This window comes from Schistocerca serialis, chromosome 4 (assembly GCF_023864345.2).
Source record: "Schistocerca serialis cubense isolate TAMUIC-IGC-003099 chromosome 4, iqSchSeri2.2, whole genome shotgun sequence".
Lineage (NCBI taxonomy): Eukaryota > Metazoa > Arthropoda > Insecta > Orthoptera > Acrididae > Schistocerca > Schistocerca serialis.
In genome coordinates this window covers 92,457,262-92,481,543 of record NC_064641.1, presented here as the reverse complement: position 1 = coordinate 92,481,543, position 24,282 = coordinate 92,457,262, and the positions used below count along the sequence as shown (strand labels likewise).

The window sequence follows — 24,282 nt, the reverse complement described above, 5'->3', positions numbered from 1 at the left end:
TCAGATGATGGCCCAATTACTTGATGGTCAAAATGCTACGAATTTTTCACAGGAAGAATTAAACATGGGGCAAAGTGCATCGAAGGAAGGATTGAAAACAGAGTTAAGGCTAGGGTTTGGGGAGGCGAAAAGTAATGGAGAAAAAATACAATATTTTGTAAGAAATATGATAAGATTAATAAGAAAATAACGGGTTTAGAGGAGAAATTAAGTGAACTAGAGCCACTTCCTGGTGAAACTGAGAAGACAGAGGAATCTCAGGAAATTTCTGCCAGTTTATTATTGAGAGATGCGTCTGAGCAATTTTCTGAGACTAACAAACAAATTGGAGCTCGGATTAAAACTTGAAGTAAAGATATAACTACAGGTAAAGATTTTGGTAAGTACCATTTATAAACCATAAGCACGGAGAAGCACCCGTTCAGAGAGACGGTGTAAATGAAGGAAAGTTATCGGTAGGACGAGCTAATGCAGTGAATTCTTTGAAGGACTTGTTTGGAGAAATCACTTTGCCAATGGTCGTTAGTAGTCCACAAGCATATGAGAAATGTGTTGAAAATGAAGAGACTAGGTAAAGGGAATCTATGCCAATTACTCTTGAAGAACTTGGGCATAACGGAGTTGTCCTGGCATTTCGGTTATCCTTACGAAGTAGAAAAAAAATCCAGTGAAGTTACAATATTCCATCAGAGTAAAAATATCGCGAACTTAAAAGGTGATAAAGTACAAAAACCGAGCTGTCACTAAATGGATTGGTTTGTATAAAGCCTCAGAAGAGCTTAGAGTTCGAAATAGGAGGTCGAAGACGTAAAGCTTATAAGTAGCTTGTTCTGTAACAGTGTTTCTATGAGGATGGAAGTTAGTCTGATGTCTTCATGGAGGCCACTGGATTAAGGAGAAACAGTATAAGGTCTAGATAAACGATATAAGAACTTTTTAAATTAAATGTCATGTATTTGTGTTAATTAATCCTGATAGTGTTAGTTTAATGCAAAAAAATAGTTTTGTTTTGTTTAACAAGTGATTAAGTGTTATAAAAGCAGATATGGATGAGATTGGTCATAAAGGGAACAGATTTTCCACAGAGGATTAGTAAGGTGGTGAATATAAGCTGACGTAAACTGGTACATATAGGTAATGTGAAGTATGAAATGATTGGATGATAGGTCTTTACATAGTCAGTCACTCCGTGTCCACAGCTTTGAACTGTTCTGAACAATTAGTTTTAGCGTCTTTTTAAAATGAATCTCTAGTGTCAAATTTTCGAATCTTTTGAGGTTTTCTTAATGAAGTCAGCAGAGCGGGACGCAAAATTACCAATTATTTAGATTAAAAAACTGAACAAAAAATAAAATAGTCAAAGAGGATAGTGTACAGGGTTTACATATTGGACATTATGATACTGTCGAATAGAATTGCCTGACTCGGTGGGTGAATTAGAAATTATCCTGAGCTAGATATATTATTGCAGATTTTAACAATTTTCTAAGTGTCCATAATACGAGTGCCTAATTTGCACCATTACAACTGCGAGGACGTTTGGAGCAGTACTGACTGTCAGAGCCTCGACTACTGCTGTAGATTCCCTTCATGCGGAAGCAGCGATAGGCTCGCCGGCGATGGTGAGTCCAGAGAGAACACTGGACCCAAGAGTGCCACTGAGTTGATTTCTCAGACAAGCCGCAGATTAGTATCGATGGACGTATCAGTGTGTGGAGGATCTGAAGAGAACCAAGATTATCAAACTGCATTTCATCATCACACGCGCACAGCACCTTGTGTTACGGTTTGGAATGCCACTGGCTACACAAAACGATCACATTTGGTTAGCATGGTTGACAATGTGGAGAGCAAACGCCGAATCTTCAACAAGATAATACAAAACCGAAAGCTGCCCGTGCTGTCCTGACCTACTTCGATACAAAGGATGATCGACTGTTACACTGGTCAGCGTGATCTCCATACCTCCTCTCACAAGTTGAGACAGGGGTTGCCGAGAAACTGGTTTGTCACCATTCGCCGGTCATTAGTGAACTTTGGCATGCAGCCGAAACAGCATCGATTCACAAACCGATATCTATATCGCCCAAGCTCAGTTACGCTCCATACCCCGCCGCATTAGATTTCCTGATACTGCCAGAAGGGCAGCTGTGTGTACTGAGTTTGACACTCTGTATAAAATTAATAATATATTCATTCTGTTATACTGTATACGCACAATAAGAAAATTACCGTTATCTGCTATCAATTCTGTTGTTGCATTTTTAATTGCCAGCGGTATAGCTTGCTAGATACGAATGTATTGAAAGTCATATGTAACTATTCATCTCTTTTACCTGTGGGACATGTTTATGTTGTATGAAAAACCCATTGGTATATCTATGATGGCCGTCAAGGCACGTATCCTGCCTAAAATGTCACCTGAGCTGCTATCAAGTGCCGGCCGCGGTGGTCTAGCGGTTCTAGGCGCTCAGTCCGGAACCGCGGGACTGCTGCGGTCGCAGGTTCAAATCCTGCCTCGGGCATGGATGTGTGTGATGTCCTTAGGTTAGTTAGGTTTAAGTAGTTCTAAGTTCTAGGGGACTGATGACCACAGATGTTAAGTCCCATAGTGCTAAGAGCCATTTGAACCATTTTTTTTTTTTTTGCTATCAAGTAGGCTATGCACACCATAGACCCGTTTCCAGCTATGTCTGTGGGTTAGCAAGGGGTGCTGTATTGTCATAGATCACAAAGATTACTGACCATTCTCAATAGAGTTCAGTGGAGTGCTACGCTCCATCGAAATATACGAAGTGTTCCGTACCACAGTCCCTAAAAACGGAACCCTTATAGGATCACATCGTTTTACATCTGACTGTCCGTCTGTTAAGACCCTTTTTCTCAAGAACGGGTGGAGACATCAAGTTTCCATTTTTGTCAGATACTAAGGTCTACGGTTCCTTGGCGGTGTAAGAAATTTAAGCTTCTAAGCCGTTTCAATCAAAAGATACGGTCATTTATGTCACATTCGTTGATACTAGCAAACTCACTTATCAAACAGACAGAAGTGTATTCTCTTCGCTGTTCAAAGCTAAAATCAATGAACTTCATATGTCTTAAATGTATTAAGTTATTTAAGGAATAATGCATTCAAGTAGCAATGAGCTATATTCTGTTTCAACTAACAAGTTATAAAAATAAGTGTATTTCTCATTTGAAGCTAAAATTCATATATTCCATGTATGAAACATACATTAGCGCAAACCATTTCAGATGAGAATAACTCGAGGTTGTACCGAGACATTCTCATCAGAAATAGATAGAAATAGGCCATTACTAACCAACATGCTACTTAGGCTGTATTACTCATCAAAATACAGCATATCACTTCCCTCTATATTTTACAAATTATTCTTAACCACGATCATTGTGTTACATTTTCTTTTTTTTATTTTTCTTTGACATTTCCATTCTCATCAACTATTTAGTAACAAATTACATGGAACCATTTTAACAATTGTTATGCATTCTATTCGCTGTAACCTCAGAGAAATCTTTATATATTATGTTCTTTATATTATTTATAAAAAAAGCATTAACAACTGTATACCAAAAAGACTGTAACAATGAGAAGTCTTTGCTATTAGATTCAGAAGCATACGACCCAACTTACATTTCAAGGTGGTGGACTACTGTATACTGTTAATGAAATAAATAAATAAATAAAATCATAAATTATCAAAACCTAGAGATGAGCTATCTATATATATAACTTGCTGAGTAATCGGCGTTGCACGGGTATGTATTTATTTCAATCTTCTATTAGTCCATACTCTCCTTCCCCCTTTCTCTGTCCATCTCCACCACCATGTATCTCAGTACTCCTCATCCGCCTCCCATCCCCCCCCCCTCTTTGTCCATCTTTCCCTGCCCTATCTCTGTCCAATCTTGTCCTCCCACTTCTCTGTCAATCTGACAATCCTCCCTTCCCATTTGCTGATTCCCTGTCTGTCCCTCTCCTCCCCCCTCTAATTCCATCCCCTCCCCCATCTCTTTGTCCATCTCTTCCACCCCCTCTCTCTCTGTCCTTCTCCCTCTCAGCCTCCCCCCATTCATCTCTTCCTCCTTTCTTACCCCTGTCGTCCTCCTCCTCTCACCCTCTCTGTCTACCTTTTCCTCTTCCATTTCTCTGTTCATCTCTTCCTCCCCTTGTCTCTGTCAATCTCATCCTCTTTCCTTTCTCTATCCATCTCCGTCTCTCCCCTTTCTCTATTCATTTCCCTCTCCCCGTCTCCCTGTGCGCCTACTCGTCACCCCTTGACTCACCATGTTATCACGCTCATCCAAATAGAAGTCTAGTGGTTATTACCCCTACAGTAGTTGTTTCCAGATTGCAACTAACATGTGTACCAAATTTTACTGAAATCGTTGCAGGCGTTTGGGATGTTTTTTTACCCGTGGCTTTGCCCACACGCACATGACACAATATTTCCAACATTTTAAACATATTTCACACGTATTTGTACACATATTTCATGTGTTTGTCTAGCGAATTTCGCCCTGTAGTTTCATTTTCAGGCAGCTCAATGGTTATGATGCGGTACCTCCTGAACTACACTCCTGGAAATTGAAATAAGAACACCGTGAATTCATTGTCCCAGGAAGGGGAAACTTTATTGACACATTCCTGGTGTCAGATACATCACATGATCACACTGACAGAACCACAGGCACATAGACACAGGCAACAGAGCATGCTCAATGTCGGCACTAGTACAGTGTATATCCACCTTTCGCAGCAATGCAGGCTGCTATTCTCCCATGGAGACGATCGTAGAGATGCTGGATGTAGTCCTGTGGAACGGCTTGCCATGCCATTTCCACCTGGCGCCTCAGTTGGACCAGCGTTCGTGCTGGACGTGCAGACCGCGTGAGACGACGCTTCATCCAGTCCCAAACATGCTCAATGGGGGACAGATCCGGAGATCTTGCTGGCCAGGGTAGTTGACTTACACCTTCTAGAGCACGTTGGGTGGCACGGGATACATGCGGACGTGCATTGTCCTGTTGGAACAGCAAGTTCCCTTGCCGGTCTAGGAATGGTAGAACGATGGGTTCGATGACGGTTTGGATGTACCGTGCACTATTCAGTGTCCCCTCGACGATCACCAGTGGTGTACGGCCAGTGTAGGAGATCGCTCCCCACACCATGATGCCGGGTGTTGGCCCTGTGTGCCTCGGTCGTATGCAGTCCTGATTGTGGCGCTCACCTGCACGGCGCCAAACACGCATACGACCATCATTGGCACCAAGGCAGAAGCGACTCTCATCGCTGAAGACGACACGTCTCCATTCGTCCCTCCATTCACGCCTGTCGCGACACCACTGGAGGCGGGCTGCACGATGTTGGGGCATGAGCGGAAGACGGCCTAACGGTGTGCGGGACCGTAGCCCAGCTTCATGGAGACGGTTGCGAATGGTCCTCGCCGATACCCCAGGAGCAACAGTGTCCCTAATTTGCTGGGAAGTGGCGGTGCGGTCCCCTACGGCACTGCGTAGGATCCTACGGTCTTGGCGTGCATCCGTGCGTCGCTGCGGTCCGGTCCCAGGTCGACGGGCACGTGCACCTTCCGCCGACCACTGGCGACAACATCGATGTACTGTGGAGACCTCACGCCCCACGTGTTGAGCAATTCGGCGGTACGTCCACCCGGCCTCCCGCATGCCCACTATACGCCCTCGCTCAAAGTCCGTCAACTGCACATACGGTTCACGTCCACGCTGTCGCGGCATGCTACCAGTGTTAAAGACTGCGATGGAGCTCCGTATGCCACGGCAAACTGGCTGACACTGACGGCGGCGGTGCACAAATGCTGCGCAGCTAGCGCCATTCGACGGCCAACACCGCGGTTCCTGGTGTGTCCGCTGTGCCGTGCGTGTGATCATTGCTTGTACAGCCCTCTCGCAGTGTCCGTAGCAAGTGTGGTGGGTCTGACACACCGGTGTCAATGTGTTCTTTTTTCCATTTCCAGGAGTGTATGTGCTGCGCTGCGAAATGTTGCACGAATACAGTTAGTTGTAAAGAAGTAATAAATTATGTGTGGCACGTTTAATGCATGAACAGCGAACATGTAGTAATCGACAAACTTTTTCGCTTTCATCATTTTATGGGGGTATGTCAGTCAGCAAACGTGTCGTTAAGGTTTAAAATTATGTATAAAGCTTGCTGCAAGTAGATATCTGCTCTCATTCTCAAATACTGGATTAGTAAAGTCTGGGAATTCACGCGTAGTGAGCTATGCTTGTTTTCACCCCCACCGCTTTGATAAATGGTTCTTACCCCCACAGCAATTGTTGCCTGAGAGTTAGGTATATGTGTACCAAGTTTGGTTGAAATCGGTTCAGTAATATACACAATTTGTACGGATAAAATTTGTACGGAGCCCTCAGAAACGGGTCATACGCTCACATGTCTGGATTTTTTTTCCATATGTTAAATTGACTAATAAACACTCTAGTTCCTCTGGACGCAGTACGCCTTACGCAAGGAAACAAATGTCTTCAGAGTTCGATGATAAGATAGAATTAAAGGAGGTAGTGGAAAATGTACCACTACAGAATGACAGAAACTACACTACTGGCCATTAAAATTACTACACCAAGAATAAATGCAGATGATAAACGGGTATTCATTGGACAAATATATTACACTAGAACTGACATGTCATTACATTTTCACGCAATTTGGGTGCATAGATCCTGAGAAATCAGTACCCAGAACAACCACCTCTGGCCGTAATAACGGCCTTGATACGCCTGGGCATTGAGTCAAACACAGCTTGGATGGCGTGTACAGGTACAGCTGTCCATGCAACTTCAACACGATACCACAGTTCATCAAGAGTAGTGACTGGCGTCTTGTGACGAGCCAGTTGCTCGGCCACCATTGACCAGACGTTTTCAATTGGTGAGAGATCTGGAGAACGTGCTGGCAAGGGCAGCAGTCGAACATTTTCTGTATCCAGAATGGCCCGTACAGGACCTGCGACAAGCGGTCGTGCATTATCCTACTGAAATGTAGGGTTTCGCAGGGATCGAATGAACGGTAGAGTCACGGGTCGTAACACATCTGAAATGTAACGTCCACTGTTCAAAGTGCCGTCAATGCGAACAAGAGCTGACCGAGACGTGTAACCAATGGCACCCCATACCATCCAGCCGAGTGATACGCCAGTATGGCGATGATGAATACACGCTTCCAATGTGCGTTCACCGCGGTGTCGCCAAACACGGATGTGACCATCGTGATGCTGTAAACAGAACCTGGATTCATCCGAAAAAATGACGTTTTGCCATTCGTGCACCCAGGTTCGTCGTTGAGTACAACATCGCAGGCGTTCCTGTCTGTGATGCAGCGTCAAGGGTAACCGCAGTCGTGGTCTCCGAGCTGATAGTCCATGCTGCTGCAAGCGTCGTCGAACTGTCTGTGCAGATGGTTGTTGTCTTGGAAACGTTCCCATCTGTGGACTCAGGGATCGAGACGTGGCTGCACGATCCGTTACAACCATGCGGATAAGATGCCTGTCATCTCTACTGCTAGTGATACGAGGCCGTTGGGATCCAGCACGGCGTTCCGTATTAGCCTTCTGAACCCACCGATTCCATATTCTGCTAACAGTCATTGGATCTCGACCAACGCGAGCAGCAATGTCGCGATACGATAAACCGCAATCGCGATAGGCTACAATCCGAGCTTTATCAAAGTCGGAAACGTGATGGTACACATTTCTCCTCCTTACACGAGGCATCACAACAACGTTTCATCGGGCAAAGCCCGATTAACTGCTGTTTGTGTATGAGAAATCGATTGGAAGCTTTCCTCATGTCAGCACGTTGTAGGTGTCGCCACCGGGCCAACCTTGTGCGAATGCTCTGAAAAGTTAATCATTTGTATATCACAGCATCTTCTTCCTGTCGATTAAATTTCGCGTCTGTAGCACGTCATCTTCGTGGTGAAGCAATTTGAATGGCCAGTAGTGTAGTTTAAGCATTCTGCTACGTGAGAGAGGAAGAGAGAGTGAAGTTGGCAACAGCACGTGACAGTGCTTAGTCTATTCCACTTTACAGTGTGGCCAACGAGATAAACGTCTCGTATGACGCACCCATTACCGTCAGCCGATGGATGTGCCCTTACTCCATGAGACACTGCATGAATGTTTGGGATTTAAATCATTGAATGGTTACAAATTATAGCGACTGGGAATAACTGCCCACCACTCTGGCATCCTTGTTACCCAGATACCAATAGCTAAAATATTTTTCGCTAGCAAGATTCACACCACGTACTTACAGTTAGAGAATCGTAAAATGAACCTGCGTTAGTTACCATGGCAAAGGAAGCGGCTGTTATAGTTTGAATAAATAGCTGCTCCTCGCTTCAACCTCGTTCTTCTTCGGTTTCTCGCACTGGTATGTGTTCATCTGTTTCGCTCCAGTATTGACCACTGAACCGTAGCCAAAGTTACTTTTACAAAGGTACCTTATTTGAAACGAGTATGTTATCAACGACTATTTCACAACTACGTTCTCAATACGATGTTGTTGTTGTGGTCTTCAGTCCAGAGACTGATTTGATGCAGCTCTACATGCTACTCTATCCTGTGCGAGCTTCTTCATCTCCCAGTACCTACTGCGACCTACATCCTTCTGAATCTGTTTAGTGTACTCATACCGTGGCCTCCCTCTACGACTTTTACCCTCCACGCTGCCCTCCAATACTAAATTGGTGATCCCTTGATACCTCAGAATATGCCCTACCAACCGATCCCTTCTTCTAGTCGTGCCTAAATTTCACTTCTCTCCAATTCTATTCAATACCTCCTCATTAGTTATGTGATCTACCCACCTAATCTTCAGCATTATTCTGTAACACCACATTTCTCTTCTTTTCTCAACTATTTATCGTCCACGTTTCACATCCATACGTGGCTACACTCCATACAAATACTTTCAGAAACGACTTCCTGACATTTAAATCTACACTCGATGTTAACAAATTTCTCTTCTTCAGAAACACTTTCCTTGCCATTGCCCGTCTACATTTTATATCCTCTCTACTTCGACCATCATCAGTTATTTTGCTCTCCAAATAGCAAAACTCATTTACTACTTTAGGAGTCTCATTTCCTAATCTAATTCAGGCAGCATCACCCGATTTAATTCGACTACATTCCATTATCCTCGTTTTGCTTTTGTTGATGTTCATCTTATATCCTCCTTTCAATACATTGTCCATTCCGTTCAACTGCTCTTCCAGGTCCTTTGCTGTCTCTGGCAGAATAAAAATGTCATCGGCGAACCTCAAAGTTTTTATTTCTTCTCCATGTATTTTAATTCCTACTCCGAATTTTTCTATTGTTTCCTTTACTGCTTGCTCAATATACAGATTGAATAACATCGGGGATAGGCTACAAACCGGTCTCACTCCCTTCCCAACAACTGCTTCCCTTTCATGCCCCTCGACTCTTATAACTGCTATCTGGTTTCTGTACAACTTGTAAATAGCCTTTCGCTCCCTGTATTTTGCTCCTGCCACCTTCACAATGTGAAAGAGAGTATGCAACTCAACATTTTCAAAAGCTATCTCTAAGTCTACAAATGGTAGAAACGTAGGATTGCCTTTCCTTAATCTATTTTCTAAGATAAGTCGTAGGGTCAGTATTCCCTCACGTGTTACAACATTTCTGTGGACTCAATACGATAATGTTGAATATACTGTTGACAAGCAATATTTAATATAGTCCGATTAAAATTACTTGATAGTTGACTTGTTGCTACTATGTTGACACATGAGCTGCCGGCTACCGTTCGGTCATGGGTGACACACGAACACAGCGGGTCACCTTACAAATGTTGTTAATGTATAACGCGGAACAATGTCTGAAGTGGCCGCCGCGAGGTCTGTCGGAAATGCGAGATACCCTTTCGACAGATGAATTTAAGGGACCAACGACTAAACTGCGGGAAACTAAATGTTTTGTAGTCCTGAATTGAAGCTCATGTCCTAAGCTAAGCCCAAGCACGTGATGTGCAATGTATCCGAAAAGACGGCAGTCAGAAACCTGAGGCAGAACTAAAATCACGATCGCTTTGTTCACGGAGTTAAAGCTAACCTCTACGAGCAAATTCAAGTCAGGAAAAACTCAGTTTCAGCGCTAAAATCAAAACGTAATTCCGTGCTGTCGTTGGCTGATTGAGACTACCCTCACACTAATTTACACGAGCTACCGCTTTAACAACCGATGAGCAGATGACACTAGGTTGCAAATTACAGGCGAGACAGGCAGATTCCAAACGAAAAAAACAATGATACGAAGAAAAATAAGAGCAAATAAAAAATAGATTGATGAAAATGACGCGGCTAAGAATTAGAAATAAAAAATACATTTAAACTAATTAACTGAGTACAAATAACAATCAAACTCTTTTTATTAGATTTAGAAATGAAAAAAAAATTCGCCTCGTTTGACAAGATTCGGACCTGCGACGTCGACTTTGTATGCTAACAATTGCGCTACGCCACAACCCTGGGTTAATTATTTATATTAATAGCTATGGTGACGCAAGACGGAGCGATAATTGCAGACTCCAAAAAGCGGAATCACGAAATGTCGTGTGAAGCTTATCTGATGTCAGCCGATCTCTGTGATTACGACTTTATGTGTGACGCTGAATAGTGTTTTGGCTACTGCTGCGTGTGGAACGTGAGTATTTCATTAGCATTGTTTTTGTGCTTGCGTGTGTGCGTGTGTGTTGTTTCTGTGTGGATATTATGTTTGATGAAGTTCGAAATAAAAGTGCCAGACCCATAATTCGGGACCCAAGCACGTCAAGAAAGAAAGCCGGACAAGGAAATGGACGCGAATTGACCAATACTGTTGTGGCAGTTTGGCAATTACGAACGCTTTGGACGTGATATTGAGCGCTCAGATTGGAGGGAACCAGCTCCAGCGCGTGAAGTGTCAGCTATCAAGTAATTTTAATCGGACTACACTATAGTGTGCCTTCAAGTGTTAAGCAGAGTGTTGAATCGGTATTTCTGCCCTCTCTTTCAGGCGCTGCGAGTTTTGTTACTATGAGTACCGGAAGAAAAGACTTAGTCGGTAGTAGAAATGTTGTGCAGAAAAATAAGAAACAAGACTATTTGGATGAATTCAAAACAAACATTGAAATACGGAAGGCTGAATTCTGCCGATAAAATTTTAAAAGAGAGGACGCCAGAATTAATGCGGACAACCAAGAACCATGGATAAAAAATTACAAAAAAAATTGCTATAATACAACTGCTGTAACAAATAGGAAATATGTGACTCAAAAAATACGGGTACAATAACAAAATTGACTCAGTAACATTAGACGAGCTCCAACAGGCTTTAAAAAGCCAAAAATATCGTACAACTTGATGTCCAAACAGATAAAAATATCGAACTTATTAAGAATAGTGGGACGCTGCACGAGATAAGGCTTTTGCCTTTAGTCAATGAACTTTGGCCAAGTTCTAACGCGACTCCAAATTGGAAGACTGCAAAGATAGTTTCCATTTTTAAAAAAAGGGTTAAGAAATATATCTTTCATTTACAGAGGTATAAATATTTTAAGCGCAGTTTATAAACTCTACTCAAAAATGCTAAATAATCGCTTGGGACCAGTAGCAGATGTTTGCGTAGGATAAGAACGAGGTGTATTTAGAAATGGGCACCTCCTAGCGAAGTTATTTTCAGCGTTAAAACGATTCTAGAATAACGACGCGTAGTCAATCTAGAAATACAAGTTGCTGCCATTAACTTCGAGAAAATGGACAATATTGGAAGAAATAGGATACCCCATATATCTTATGCACAAGAAAAAACCTTATATGATGGTTAAAAAATATAATCATAAACATAGGTGCCTCAAGAACAGAAGCGATAATAATAAATAAAGTTCTCACTCAAGGATATAACTTGTCACTGACACTCTTTAACATACACAGAAGAGCCAAAGAAACTGGTACACCTGCCTAATATCGTGTAGAGCCCCCGCGAGCACACAGAAGTGCAGCAACACGACGTGGCATGGACTCGACTGATGTCTGAAGTAGTGCTGGAGGGAACTGACACCATGAATCCTGCGGGGCTGCCCATAAAGCCGTAAGAGTCGAGGGGGTGGAGATCTCTCCTGAACAACACGTTGCAAGTCATCACAGATATGCTCAATAGTGTTCATGTCTGGGGAGTTTGGTGGTATGTGGAAGTGTTTAAACTCAGAAGAGTGTTCCTGGAGCCACTCTGTAGCAATTCTGGACGTGTGGGGTGTCGCATTGTCCTGCTGGAATTGCCCAAGTCCTTCTTGATGCACAATGGACATGAATGGATGCAGGTGATCAGACAGGATGCTTACGGGTGTCACCTGTCAGAGCCGTATCCAGACGTATCAGGGGTCCCATGTCACTCCAACTGCACACGCCCCACACCATTACAGAGCCTCCACCAGCTGGAACAGTCCCCTGCTGACATGCAGAGTCCATGGATTCATGAAGTTGTCTCCATACCCGCGCACGTCCATCCACATGATGCAATTTGAAACGAGATTCGATCGACCAGACAACATGTTTCCAGTCATCAACGGTCCTATGTCGGTGTTGACAGGACCAGTCGAGGAGTAAAGCTTCGTGTCGTGCAGTCATCAAGGGTACATGAATGGGCCTTCGGCACCGAAAGCCCATATCGACGACACTTGTAGACGACAAAGCACTGAAATCTGCAGCAATTTCCGGAAGGGTTACACTTCTGTCACTTTGAATGATTTTCTTCAGTCGTTGTTGGTCCCGTTTCTTGCAGGCTCTTTCTCCGACTGCAGGGATGTCGGATAGCTGATGTTTTACCGGGTTCCTGATACGCACGGCACACTCGTGAAAAGGTCACACGGGAAAATCCCCACTTCATTGCTACCTGGGAGATGTTGTGTCCCATCCCTCGTGCGGCGACTGGAACACCCCGTTCAAAGTCACCAAAATGATGATAAACTGCGATTGTAGCGGACAGTAACCGATCTAACAACCGCGCCAGGCACTTGCTGTCTTATTTAGGCGTTGCCGACCTCAGCGCCGTATTCTGCATGTAGATGTCGTGTGGCTATACCCTCCCGTCGGGTAGACCGTTCGCCCGGTGCGGGTCTTTCGAGTTGACGCGACTTCGGCGACCTGCGCCTCGTTGGAGATGAAGTGATGATTATGGCAGCACAACACCCAGTCCCTAAGCGGAGAAAATCTCCGACCCAGCCGGGAACCGAACCTGGTCCCTTAGGATTGACATTCTGTCGCGCTGACCGCTCAGCTACCAGGGGTGGACATTCTGCTTGTTTACATATCTCTGTATTTGAATACGCAGGCCTATACTAGTTTCTTTGGCGCTTCAGTGTACCTATTGAAGATATCAGAGGTAAATGGAAGAATAATCTGAACGCTGTGCCATAAGCAGAGAGTGCAGTCCTAATACAGAGTAAGGAAGCAAACTTACAACATTCGGTGAATGTTGTTGTTATTGTTTTGGTCTTCAGTTTGATGCAGCTCTCCATGCTACTCTACCCTGTGCAAGGCTCTTCATCCCCGAGTAACTGCTGCAACATATATCCTTCTGAATCTGCTTAGTGTATCATCGCTTGGTCTCCATCCACGATTCACCCCCGTGTCCTTCCAGTACTAAACTGGTGATTTGTTGATGTCTCAGAATGTGTCCCACCAACCAGCCGATCCCGTCAGATTGTGTCACAAATTTCTTTTCACCCCATTTCTGTTCAGTACCTTCTCGTTAGATACATGATCTACAAATCAAATTTTCAGCTTTGTTCTGTAGCATCACATTTCAAACTCGTGTATTCTCTTCTTGCCTAAACTGTTTATCGTCTGTGTCCCATTTCCATACATGGCTACACTCCAGACAAATATCTTCAGAAAAGACTTCCTAACACTTAAATCTGTATTCGATGTTAACAAACTTGTATTCTTCAGAAACGCATTTTTTGCCATGGCTCGCTTACAATTCGCCTGCTCTCTACTTCGGCCATCGTCTATTATTTTACTGTCCAAAGAGATTCTATGAATCAGGAAGACACAGCCGCAATCAGAAAAATCAAACACTAAAACTGAAGTTAGGACTCACTACGGAAAACACCCAGTCCGATCGAAAATTGTTATTGAGTACAAGGCAGTGGAACAACTGTCCAGTTTTATATATTTAGGGTGTGATAACAACATAACCAACGATAATGAGTTACAGAATAAGAAAACAAATTTCAGCACATAAGTGGAACCATAAATAAAACCTTAAAGAAAAAAGACACAAAATTAGAACTTTACAAAATATTGGCTGTGCCTATCTTGTTGTAGAGAAGTGAATTTTAGACTGGAGGAAAGAAAGACAAACGAGCATACGAAAGGCTGAAATGAGATTTTTAGGATATGTCAAAAGTTGCTCAATGGGGAGTCTTATAAGAAACGAGAATATACGAAAAAAATTACTAGCATTTAACTTAAACGACAAAATGAAAGAATGTAGTGAAAAATGAGGACAACATCTTACACATATATTGGAACATTATGAGTTACCTCGACCGAGCGGGGTGGCGCAGTGGCTAGCACACTGGACTCGCATTCGGGAGGAGACGGTTCAATCCCGCGTCTGGCCATCCTGAATTAGGTTTTCTGTGATTTCCCTAAATCGCTCCAGGCAAATGCCGGGATGGTTACTTTGAAAGGGCACGGCCGACTTCCTTCCCCGTCCTTCCCTCATCCGATGAGGCCGATGACCTTGCTGTCTGGTCTCCTTCCCCAAAACAACCCAACCCTAACAAAGTTACCGCGAAGAAAACTATGCATTGGCACAGAGTTAGCACGGATTCAGAAAATTTCCTTCTTGTGCAACACAATTCGCTACTTCTTCTCATGAATAATGAGTGCTATCGACATGGCATCTCAAACTGAGTCCATGCTTCTAGATTTTCAGAACGCTTCGGATATCATTTCTAACAAGCAGCTTATAATCAAATTGCATGTCTTTGGAGTATCGTGTCAGTTGTGTGACTGTTCACAAGGAAGTGTTTCGCTCCCTGTGCTGTTCATAATTCCTTAAAATGCTCATTTTACTAAGGTTTGAAGCTCCTCTTTTCGTTCTTCCGTGTTTGCGATTTAAAAACTGGGTTGTTTTGGAAATCAGCCTTATGCAAACACAATTAGTTTATTTTGATATTTCCCCTGGCATGTTTGTCCCAATAACATGACACCTCTCACAGACTGTATTGTCAGAAGCGTCTGCTCAGATCATATTTCGCCACATTTTGTGTAAGTGCATGTGAGGTGAAGTAGTGAGCGGAAATTTATGAAAAAATGAGGGAAAGCAATGGACTAAATAGTAGCTGATTGAGACACCAACCAGGGACACGAAACACGACGGAAAATTTTTCAGATGACATGCTGTAAAAGAAAAGGACGAAAACGAGCACTAAAATCGATGTACAATAATACAGTTTAATTAGCGATGTAATTTTAAGAAATAAAAATTTAACCTACAGAAGATGACACACTGGTGTTGAAACATGTCTGGGGAAATATAAAAATAAACTAATTGTGTTTGCATAAGGCTCATTTCCAAAACAACCCAGTTTCTTAAAATGATTTAAGAGAGTATCTAAACAGCCATCGTAGACAGTTTGCAGATGATAGTGTCATATACCGTCTAGTGAAGTCGTCAGAAGGTCATAACCAATTGCAAAATGATTTATACAAAACATATGAAGATGAGGAAAAGTGACAATTGATCATAAATAATGAAAAGTGTGATGTCATCCATATGAGGTCTTAAATGAATCCATTAAATTTCGGTTACACGATAAATCATACTAATCTAGAATGAGATTTTCACTCTGCAGCGGAGTGTGCGCTGATATGAAACTTCCTGGCAGATCAAAACTGTGTGCCCGGCCGAGACTCGAACTCGGGACCTTTGCCTTTCGCGGGCAAGTGCTCTACCAACTGAGCTACCGAAGCACGACTCACGGCCGGTACTCACAGCTTTACTTCTGCCGGGCACACAGTTTTGATCTGCCAGGAAGTTTCATACTAATCTAAACGCTGTCAATCCAACTAGATATCTAGGGATTACAATGAAGGACCACTTAAATTAGAAAAATCACATGGAAAATATTGGAAAGGCGAATGAAAGGGTGCATTTTATTCTACTGGCAGAACACTTAGAAGACGCAACAGATTTGCTAGAGACTGCTCACACTACGTTCCTCCGCCCTCTTTTGAAATACTGCTGCGCCGTGTGGGATCCTTACCAGATAAGTGTGACAGGTGACATCTAAAAAGTTCAGAGAAGGTCGGCTCGTTTTGTATTATGCTCCGAAGGGAAGAGAGTGTCAAGGATATATTATGCGAGGTGGAGTGGCTATAATTTTTTTTAAAAAAAGGCGTTTTTCGTTCGGGCGAGATATATTCAAGAAAATTCAATCACCAACTTTCTCTTCCGAATGCAAAAATATATTGTTGAAATGATAATCATAATAAAACAGAAGAAATCAGAGCACCCACGGGCAGATAAAAAAAAACGCTTATGTGTGAACAGTCAGGCAGATGTAGGTGTATGGAAGAAGACGGAATGCCAGTCATTGTAAACAAGTACAACCCTCAGGAAAAACAGATGTGGAAATGCCGGGAATAGATTGGCTAAAAAATTACAGTTCGAAACTAACATATTGCTCAGACATAAGCGAGGAAGAAGAATAGAATCGAGAGCTTGGCTGAGCACCCGAAAGAACATGATTACGCAATCACGTGGAGAAATCCTAAAAGAACCAATCCATAATTAATCAATCAACTACACAAAATTGATCGGGAGACAACGTTATCAAAAACATCAGAGGAATTTGTTACCTTGGGAACATCATAATAGCAATCCGATTTGCCTCCAAACTGTTCTTCAGAGAAAATGATGTGTTCAATTTGAAAAAAGGATACTGAGCGAAACTGTTAGCAAACTACGATGCCTTCAGATGCAGCAAAGAAACCGGGAAGATATAAATTTCTCTTGTACGTTTTATGCGAGACTGAACAGGTATAAACTGTATGTAGTGAAATAGCTCCCAGGGCATCAGCGGTCCCGTTGCTTGTCTTATGAAGCCCGCGTGACTAAATGACATGCACTGGGTGTGTCTAGCGCACTTGGCCTCCACAAGCATATTTGGCTTCCGTAAGTTATGACTCAACGGCAGGCTGGCTTGACAGAGGTCACGAGCCGAAACATGCACCAAGTTGAACAGCACGCTGCTCGTGCTGTAAGGTAAAACTTCGCCGTCACCCGCCTCTCACCATTTCGTTATGAGCCTCTAGATACATACGTTTCCAATAATATATTACGGCTGTCGTCCGAGTAAGCGTACCTAGAGTACTTTTTGAATAACTTTGTCTGCTTATCCACAACTACAGATCCAGTTGGTGTAGGCTGGCAGCGTGAAACTGACCATAAAGAACATGGGGAACATTCGAAGTTCACCTGACATACATTACGACCTTCTCTTGAACGTCACGAGCGCGGTTAACGCAATTAGTGGTGTCATGGTTTTTTGGGTGTCAGTATTCAAAGCGGGAAGTGGGCAGGGGGGGGGGGGAGAGGGGGTCCAAAGTTTTGTCTTGGTGGAGCGCCATTAGATAGTGCTAAGTATGCACAAGACTAAGAGTAAACTCGATCTCTGAGACAAGAAGTACTATGTGACGCAACTACTGGAATATGAATCAGAACATATTCAAGAGTAATCGTGCGTTTCACAGGGTGATGAAGTATGATGGAAAGTGGAAAGGAGAGCAGTGAATTGATGAAAAATTTCAGATATGGTAGTAGAGGAAATTAAGGCAGTCTCCCACCTGAAAATTAAGACGAAAGGAGGTAACGGAAACCTTATTTAACGAGATACCTTATTTGCCCAGTAATAAGCCACAACCTCGTACAAGCCACACCCTTAAATTTTGAGGAAGAAAAAAAATATTGTGCACGAAAATAAGGTGCACGCTCATTGAGAGAAGAAATTACCAGAAATGTACTTGTAGTTACATATAAGACGTAGGCACGTACCATAAACATTTGTTCTAACATATCATAGAATACACTGGCACCTAACGTGGCCGTACAATATTTCATCTTACTCATCACCATCAGTATCGGTATTCACTTCAGCACTCAAAAATGGCTCTGAGCACTATGAGACTTAACATCTGAGGTCATCAGTCCCCTCGAACTTGGAACTACTTAAACCCAACTAACCTAAGGACATCACACACATCAGTGCCCGAGGCAGGATTTGAACCTGCGACCGTAGCGGTTGCGCGGTTCCAGACTGAAGCGCCTAGAACCGCTCGGCCACACCGACCGGCAGTTCAGCACTCACTACGATACTTTCTCCTTTCTCTTTCCACAGTACGCCATCCTCGCTGCTATTCAGCGCAGTCGGTATGAAGCATTGCTTGAACCTCTTGATGATTCTGATGATATGGAGGATCATCATGGCGGAATTCTCTCGCACAGAAGGGTCACTAACGACTTCTTAATTCTACCGGGACCAATCTAAATACGATTTTCAGATGTTGTCCTTGAACGGCTTGCTTATGGCCACATCTAGCTCCTGTAGTTTAGAAGTCATTCTTCCTGATTTTACGACAAGGTCTGTATTTTGTCCAGCAAGTCGATCATTTACTTCAGCAGTTAGATGTCCCTTAAAAACATCCAAAACTAGCGTGGCTGTCTTAGCAAGCAGTGCCCCAGGTCCGCGATTCCAAACTGTAGACAACCATTCAATAAGTACATGCGTCTTGGCATCGAATCACCAAGCCCCTTGGAAAGTTTTCTTTGAGAATAGTTTTTCTCTTCAGAAGGACATAAGGCGGCGACTTTCCGCCATCAGCTGTGAAAGCGATCATATTTATTCTGTTTTTATTTATTTATTTTTATTTTTATTGCCGGTGCGTCTTAATGGGATAATTTTTGCCCCTTACGTGTCGAATGGCGTATTGCTCGGCATGACATAAAATATTGCCGTTTCATCAGCATTGCAAACCAGATGAAAACGGTATGAGTGACAATTTCGCAACTGGAAATCTTAACTCTGGAAGTTAACCAGCTCCTTCTCGAATTCTGCTGGCATTCCCAGTGCTTGTGCAGTACTTAGTGGGAGAGCAAGGCCATTTCTGCGCATTAAGCGACGATACGACGCACGGAATTCTCCTTGTGGCACGTTTATGAACCAGGTGATTTCTAAGGCCTCCACTTGGATTATTTCTTGTGAGGCAGATATTGCAACTTTCCTCTTATCTTTCACATAGGAAAGAACTGTAGCTTCTAACTTCCGCTTATTTGCCACATTTTGGTCCCCTGGTTAATTTTCTCGTTAAAGCTGCCTTCTTTCATCTTTCTTTTGAAGCGACCCAACGTTGGACATTAGTTACGTCAGTCCATAGTTTCTACCGACCTCCCTGTTGGTTGTGGTTTTGGTATGATGCACAAATGTACGTTTGAAGCTTGCATCGTAAATGCGCCGACTTCCTTGACTTGGTGATTCTTTCCGCTATAAATGGTCGTTCATATCGGCATAAATCAGGTTTCCTTATCAGTATCCAACTGAAACTGAATTATGAGCCAACGAAATATTGGTAGTCCTACAAAACGTTAGCACCTGCATTGTAAAGTGGTTTTCCAGCGGTGTCCGTTACAGACACTAGCTGTGAAGTTGTAAATGAGCTTATTTTTTTTACAGCAAGGGTATGTAAAATAAGGTAGCGAATATAAGCTTCAATCGGACTTTTAGAGGGTAAAATTTGGATAAAAATTGCGTCTTATTTTCGGGCCAATGCAGTAGGTTTCCTTGTCGGGTCAGGGAGATTTGCATCCCTTCCCGTCCCACTATTTATGAAGAAAACATTATAGAATTTACCCCTTTGCAAACAGGTGGCAAGTGCCAACGAAGATAACTTAATCGCCCCATGTTCATATCACGACCATATCGGTTGATAAAAGCTGATTCAAAGAACAATTTTTTTTTACTTTAACAGCTTTGCATCTACAGACGTGAGATTCCTGTTACATATAAGTAAATAACGTTGTCTTCAAACTGAAAGCTGTTTGAACACTGCAGCGCTTTTCTATGGGAGATGCCATGGCCTTGTCTTCGTTTGGCCTTTGAACAGACTTAAAACGAGACAGCGCCTATTCGGCATCACCGATGTCGTCCAAATTACGATATTTGCAGAACTTGGCTAGAAGTGAATGTCACACGAGTGAGAGCTCCAGACCGCCAAGCGCTTGGAAAATAAGTTGACCAGTTACGTGTAGGACTTGTGCACTGAAGTTTCCGTACAAACTTAATTATGTATACAGACAGTTCATCCATTCTACGAATCGAGAATCTCGACCATTTTTACCTGTTATCGACACTGGTACTGCCAAGATATCGACTGATACCGCCAAGATATCGATTCCAACATTTTCGAAATTTTACGTTTCAGGTTGCATGTGACACAGACGTTCGCAGATTAGTCTTGCGAATTTTTGTTTCATATACAACTTGAAATATCATATCTACACACAGCAATGGTTCCTGGACATGTGATGATGGCTAAATTCCGAAACGTGTCATATGAAGAATAAAGTCATTCGTTGACTGATGTTCGGCTTTTACCATTGCGACCTAGTGACCTTGAATGCATAACTAGTGTTTGTTTTAACTTCAAGTTTGACTTCGGATAAAAAAATGACCAGGAAATATTTTTTCATGTGATACAATTACAAATTATTAATCTTTGGAGTCTTCTCCTTTCCTTGTACAGTGAAACCTGGCTTCTTGCCAAATTTCATGATACAGGGTCTATTGGAAGAAACCTACAGGTTTTGATGAGTGAGATTGCATCAAAATATATGACAAATGGCAGTATCATTTGGTTGTATCGACTTAGAAGCTTCAGTTTCTTACAGGTTTCAGTCCGGAACCGCGCTGCTGCTATGGCTGCATATTCGAATCCTGCCTCGGGCATGGATGTGTGATGGCCTTAGGTTAGGTTTAAGTAGTTCTAAGTCTAGGGGACTGATGACCTCAGATGTTAAGTCCCATTGTGCTTAGAGATGTTTGAACCGTTTTTCTCACAGCTGCCAAGGGATCGTCTGTGACATAAGTTTCAGCTTTATATGCCTGTCCATTCACGAGAAGAAAGGGTTTTTAACAGTCGGACAGACAGATAGACAGACAGACGGACAACAAAGTGATTTTACGTTCCGTTTTTACCGACTGAGGTATGGAACCCTAAAAAAAGCATTTTGGATGTAGGACGGACGAGGCACTAGCTATTTCTGTTAGAGGTCACGCAGTTTTTGCCGCAGCGGAAAGAATAGAGAACGGTAATCCCACTTCGGCGGGTACAGTCCCTATACAGTTCTTTAATCTCTTATTTTCGATATTTACATTACATACACTGCAAAAAAGTGAACTAATCCTCGATATACTGTGTATATTAATATTTTCTTAAAAGACACGAAAATGCATTTATTTGGCAAGGAAAGGCATTTTTTGATTGATGTGATGACGACCTAGGTGCAGGAGACCGAACTTCTTTTTGTAAATTGACTCGTAAGGTTCACAAACAAATCCGCAATTCTTAGACGAGATTTATCAAGATGATTCCACGAAACACGCTACGCTAGTGGAACCTTCCCATGGCTACATATTTTGTCATGCAAAGGATTTGATCAAAAAGGTTTGAAACTGCTAGTTACGTATCGCGAGGAAAAAAATCACATCTCGAGAAGACTCCATCAAAATACACTACTGACAATTAAAACTGCTACACCACGAAGATAACGTGCTACAGACTCGAAATTTAACAGACAGGAAGAAGATGCTGTGATATGCAAATGATTAGCTTCTCAGGGCATTCACATACGGTTGGCGCCGGTGGCGACACCTTGAACGTGCTGACATGTGGAAAGTTTCCTACCGATTTCTCATATACAAACAGCAGTTGACCGGCGTTGCCTGGTGAAACGTCGTTGTGATGCCTCGTATAAGGAGGAGAAATGCGTACCATCACGTTTCAGACTTTGATAAAGCTCGGACTGTAGCCTATCGCGATTGCGGTTTATCGTATCGCGACATTGCTGCTCGCGTTGGTCGAGATCCAATGACCTGTTAGCAGAATATGAAATCGGTGGCTTCAGGAGGGTAATACAGAACGCCGTGCTGGAACCCAACGGCCTCGTATCGCTAGCAGTCTAGATGACAGGCATCTTATCCGCATGGTTGTAACGGATCGTGCAGCCACGTCTAGCTCCCTGAGTCAACATATAGGGACGTTTGCAAGACAACAACCATCTCCACGAACAGTTCGACGACGTTTGCAGCAGCATGGACTATCAGCTCGGAGACCATGGCTGCGGTTACCCTTGACGCTGCATCACCGACAGGAGCGCCTGCGATGGTGTATTCAACGACGAACCTGGGTGCACGAATAGCAAAATGTCATTTTTTCGGATGAATTCAGGTTCTGTTTACAGAATCATGATGGTCGCATCCGTGTTTGGCGACATTGCGGTGAACGCACATTGGAAGCGTGTATTCGTCATCGCCATACTGGCGTATCACCCGGCTTGATGGTATGGGGTGCCATTGGTTACACGCCTCGGGCACCTCTTGTTCGCATTGACGGCACTTTGAACAGTGGATGTTACATTTCAGATGTGTTACGACCTGTGGCTCTACTCTTCATTCGATCCCTGCGAAACCCTACATTTTAGCAGCATAATACACGATCCTATGTTGCAGGTCCTGTACGGCCTTTCTGGATACAGAAAATGTTCGACTGCTGCCCTGGCCAGCACATTCTCCTGATCTCTCACCAATTGAAAACGTCTGGTCAATGGTGGCGGAGCAACTGGCTCGTTACAATACGCCAGTCACTACTCCTGATGAAATGTGGTATCGTGTTAAAGCTGTATGGGCAGCTGTGCCTGTACACGCCATCCAAGCTCTATCTGACTCAATGTCCAGGCGTATCAAGGCTGTTATTACGGCCGGAGGTGGTTGTTCTGGGTACTGATTTCTTAGGATCTATGTACCCAAACTGCGTGAAAATGTAATCACGTGTCAGTTCTTGTGTAACATATTTGTCCAATGAATACCCGTTTACCATCTGCATTTCTTCTTGGTGTAGCAAGTTTAATGGCCAGTAGTGTACATTCCATTTTCTTCAAGAGTTACCCTCGAAAGATTACTTGAAACGATGCCTTTCCTGAGGTTTTCTCAAACTTTGATAAGAGAGAATCTTTCATGAATATAAACCAAGTTTATATTTCTATAGAAACTTTAAAATAACCATGTAATTGAAAAAAAATGAGCTTTTTATAGCGTTTGCAACAAAATGAGAAAGTTACTGCTTCCCCTGTTTCTACGGTGCAGATAACCCTTGCATGTATACGTCGTCAGCTGTCCAACAATAGGGGTATTTAATTTTGTATACGAAGTTTTCGTGTATATGATTACTTTAACATCGATGATTAGTTGCAGGCGACATCCTAGACACTCTCTGAAAACGACTCAAAGATTTGTTTCTACATGTCGGTTGTTTTCCCCAGAAACTAAACCCTTAGGTATTGCAGCAATGTTCAACATGTCTTGAAGAATTTTTCCATGGAAGTAAAATAATGCAAAGATATGTCCTTAACAACAGCGATAATCGGTGCTAAACAATAATCTTAGAATGCCAGAATATGCGAAACCTGTGGTTATTACTGTTATTTTGGAGAGATTACACTGTGTGTCGGTAATGTGGCGGGACCAGTGCAAGTGATCAACGGCCCAGATACAAGTTGCTCAGGTTCTTTTACGATGGGGTAGTTCCGGAGTATGGATGTGAACTCTCACTGCAGTAAAGTAATAAATGATTTAATCTGCTATTTTATGTGACCCATCTAACTGCATCCTGAAGACTGAAGCCGGACTCTGGATTCGTGGTCAATCACTCACTTAACGATTCGCCCCTGTCGCTGAGTGTTCAGCGCGGCTAGCTGCCAAGCGGAGGAGACGCGTTCGATTCCCGGTTCTGCCAGGGATTCTTCTTGGTGGAGGACTGGCATGGAGCGCATTTAGCCTCCTGAGGCCTACTAAGTAGCTACTCGACCGTTAAGTAGCAATTACAAGGTGAAGAAACCCGACAACGACGAGGTAGCGGTG

General features: G+C 43.1%; 1 protein-coding gene and 1 non-coding gene across 7 annotated transcripts in view; both read right to left on the bottom strand.

Moving 5' to 3' along the window:
• The window catches only part of LOC126473915 (cuticle protein 16.5-like), a 319,612-nt gene that overhangs the window by 16,490 nt on the left and 278,840 nt on the right, over nucleotides 1–24,282 (bottom strand). The window lies entirely within an intron of this gene.
• On the bottom strand, nucleotides 15,990–16,064 carry Trnas-cga (transfer RNA serine (anticodon CGA)). Its single transcript has one exon. It is a non-coding gene; the product is annotated as a tRNA-Ser (tRNA).